Here is a 4,019-nt window from a genome sequence, read left to right as displayed (position 1 = left end):
AGCAATGCAGGCAATGAAATTAAAGCTCCAGCATGGGCAGAGAATAATGCCATTTTGGGAGAACTTCAGAATGGCTTCAGAATAGGTAGGCCTTTAGATGATAACCTATTTGTTCTTACTCAGTGTATTGAAATATCAAAACTAGAAGGCAGACCGTTATATGTGGCCTTTTTATGCATTACAGGAGCCTATGACAAAGTAGACCGCAACATTTTGTGGGATATTCTGGAAGGGGAAGGCTTAGGTGACAATTGTGTACAGCTTTTGAGAGAGATTTACCTAGAAAATACCGTTTGCACTGAATGGGAAGGGATGAGCAGCGAGGAGAAAGTTCATGTCAACAAGGGACTGAAGCAGGGTTGCCCTTTATGCCCGCTGCTGTTTATCATGTACATGGTGAGGATGGAGAGGGCGCTAGAAGGAAGCAATAGGGGGTTTAATCTCTCATACAAATAGGTGGGAACAGTAATAAAGTAGCAGCTCCCAGGTTTATTTTATGCGGACGACATTGGTGTTGCTAGCTAACAAGCAAAGTGACTTGCAACGTCTGGCTAATATCTGTGGACAGGAAGGCAACAATGTAGGCTGGAAATTTAGTGTTAGGAAATCAGGAGTTATGGTATTCAATGAAAACAGTGAACAGACAGTGGAGATACAGGGCCAGGAAATACCTCCGGTAACAGAACTTAAATATCTCGGACTATCTATAAACGAAGGCCATATATCTATATGGAAACACAGGAAAAAACGACAGTGCAGGGGAAGAGAAATGCAGCCATAATGAAGCACAGAGCACTATGGGGATACAATATGTACGAGATCCTCCGAGGCATGTGGAAAGGTGTAATGGTTCCAGGACTTACTTTGGGTAATGCGGTTGTTTGCTTTAAATTAGGGGTACAATCAGGAGTCGACGGGAACCAAAGGTCAGTGGGTCGCCTCGCATTGGGCGCTCACCGGAAGACTACAAATGAAGCTGTGCAGGGTGATATGAGCTGGGCTAGTTTTGAAGTGAGGGAAGCTCGCAGTAAAATTGAGTATGAAGAACAGCTGAAGAATATGGAAGAAAGTAAATGGACTGGGAGAGTGTTCATGTATCTTTACAGGAAAAACAGTGCTTCACAGTGGAGGAAAAGTACTAGGAAGCTTACCAGCAAGTATGCGGCTTGTAGGGTGGGCAACACAGCAACAAAGAAGGTCAAGCGGCAAGTCGGAGTGGCTGAAATAATCTCATGGGAGGCGGCAACGGAAAAGAAACCGGCCCTGAGTAAATACTTAAGAGGATAAAACGAAATCACACGAAAGAAACTATTTACGATAACTCAAAGAGAAGCCCTTACTTTTCAAAGCGAGATTGGGATGCCTTAGAACACGTACCTATAAGGAGAAATATAAGAAGAAAGAAGCACGCCCTTGCTGCGGTAAAGCTAGGGAAACTATGGAGCATGTTTTACTAGAATGTGAAGACGTCCACTCAGCGCTCGATTTAGGCACCACTGGCCTCCTTGAAGCCCTTCGGTTCAGCGAGAGCAGTGGAAAAGTAAACATGTCCGCAATAGGAGATCATTACTCCACCTTAACAATTCTCATTTTGGATTCGTAGGGGAGGGGTATAGCGCGAACGCAGTACCCCACTACCAAAAATTGCGTGCCCCATCTGCCCCAGTTTGGAGTAGTGGCGGGGGTCAGTACGAGCGCAGTGCAATGCCCGCACCTCACCCTGGGGACACCACCTCGCTGATCACGGTAATCCCGGCACCAGGTAAGTATACTAATCACTAGTGGGGCTTGGCCACCCCATCCTTCTAGACCCAGTGTGTACCTCTGGCTACTAGCAGATTACCTGAATGTTTTTCTACAAATGTATATATTTTAAGGTAAATTTATATTGAATTTGCCTTTCCATTCTTCTTCTCCATATATCCTTTAATTCGGCAGAATTATACTTGCCAAAATAAGTAATAACAGCATAAAAGTTACACATACCATTTGCACTGCCAACGTTTACGTGAAGGCGGACTGGTGGTGGCGCAGCTTACCACACCCTTTTGGCACCATCGATGGCGGAAACACTGGTCGGGTTCATTTTGCAGCGTTTTCTGCCGTCGATGCTTCACTTTCAGGAAGGATACTGTTCTCTATAGGGCTGCTTCACTTGGATATCTCGCACGCACTTGCACGCACAGTTCAAGAACAAGTTCAAACAAGTTCAAGAACACGGCTCGGGGAGGGGGAGGGGGGTAATCCGGCATTTGAGTCTGTACGGATCCGTGTGGATACGTGGACGTATAGTGGACGTAGCGCACAGAACAAACCCTGGTGATCAGTTTTGTCCTTTTCTTTAGATGAATATTCTATCAGTAGGTGGACAGTCTGGCTAGTTTCGGTATTGGCAATAAAGCGTCGCCATGACATTGGTAGCCAAAGGAAAATTCAAAACTTTTGCATATGTGGCCCTATTTCTTCAACCTATATAGCAATAATGTGTAGGAATAAAATGTGCTAGTGGCTGTTTTCTTTTGCGGCGTCTTATATCTTTATTTTAGTCGCTTCATTTGTTGCACCGAAGGGCCACGCTTTCGCTCTTATCTTTTCGGCTGCCATTCTGTTCGTCTGCTCCTGTCGCTTCCTATGTACATGAACGTTTCTTCGTATGCTCAGGAGATAAAAGTTACCTTTCTGTGCCCGCGAACGTGCCTGCAATGTCGCAAAAAACTTTGGAGAGGGCACAAGGCGTGCTGTGGTGGCTGTGCGGTGTGGTGACTCGGGGAGGAACAGCAGGGCGAAATTTTTTTTCAGTTTCCCAGCGGACGAGAGGTAAGCACCCTTTTTCTGCAGTCGTTATGAAGAAACAAGCGCTATGCTTATCAAAAAAGCTATGTATAAGAAGAGAGGAAAGATCTTCTGTGGTTGTTCTCAAGTGACTGTCTTTCTTGCTTTGGCGAGGCGCATTTTTCTGCGGTGTTACAAGGAACTGAAGCTGTTGCTGATGGTTGCACATGTTCCGATTCATGCTAGGTGACGCGAATACGCATAGTTCGCTTCGGTATATGTTAGCGGTTGCTCTACATTTTTTCGCACTTGTAGAAAACTTCCAATTTATATCTGCCGAAGGTATTTGAACGCTCACTGCACAAACTGGTAACACTGGAAACCATTCCGCTGGCCAGTCTCTTTGTTGTGACATGAACACCTTTGAATTTTCATGAACATGGTAGAAGACGGAAAAGAAAATCAAGTACTTAGCAGTCAGTGTTTGCATTTTCAATTACAAGAAGTAGTTCGAGTCACCTGCGCGATGACAGAGGTTCGCATCATTTTTCCACCTGTGCCTTGAAGGACAGAATTTTTCCGTCGCTTCTTCGTATTCTAAACTTTGCTTTCGGTTTTAGGTGTTCTTAAATCATTGTCATTTTTTTTTCAGATGTGACAGATGGCGAAACTACCCTAAACGTTCTGGCGGGGCTGACATGGGAGTAGACGTACAACGGCTACCGCCTTTGCCGGGACCACTTCATAGAAAACGACTACGTCGACCCGGCGCAAACAAGACCGTTGTGGTCGGCTGAGCCGACTGTTGGGAGCGGAGGAGCGGTCTCTGATCGGTAAAGGTAAGGAAAACAAGTTATTAGTAGTTGCGAATCTGTGCTTCTCTAGTTCATTATTCTCGTAAGGAAACCAATTGACAGGGCACGGCGCAAGCGCCATGTGCACGGCGGGAGAGGTTTTTCCACATCGGCTGCTACGGCGCCGGGAGCCACGCGACATTACGCAGCAAGATTTGCTCCGCGCGCGCCGTGAAACCGCGTGCTTATCAGTTTCTCTTTATCGCTTGTTCGTGTGGGGTGCGCAATGTTCCCGATGATATGCTAAACTAAGAAGCCGAACAGTTATATCTGACAATGACGGAATTCACGTTCATGGAAAGCCGCGCCGTGCCTGGCGCTACACTCTTAAGCAAAATCACAGCCTTTGGCCACACAACAATAATCGTCATCGGCCTTGTCCGCATTTCCTTT

The 4,019-nt window shown here is 46.0% G+C and overlaps 1 non-coding gene across 1 annotated transcript; it reads right to left on the bottom strand.

Moving 5' to 3' along the window:
* Positions 1 to 1,606: 1,606 nt before the first annotated feature.
* On the bottom strand, positions 1,607 to 1,770 carry LOC142591740 (U1 spliceosomal RNA). The gene has a single exon (XR_012830504.1). It is a non-coding gene; the product is annotated as a U1 spliceosomal RNA (small nuclear RNA).
* Positions 1,771 to 4,019: the final 2,249 nt, after the last annotated feature.

This window comes from Dermacentor variabilis, chromosome 8 (genome assembly GCF_050947875.1).
Source record: "Dermacentor variabilis isolate Ectoservices chromosome 8, ASM5094787v1, whole genome shotgun sequence".
NCBI classification, from domain to species: domain Eukaryota; kingdom Metazoa; phylum Arthropoda; class Arachnida; order Ixodida; family Ixodidae; genus Dermacentor; species Dermacentor variabilis.
The sequence above is the reverse complement of the archived record's forward strand: the minus strand, read 5'-3'. Positions and strand labels throughout refer to the sequence as shown.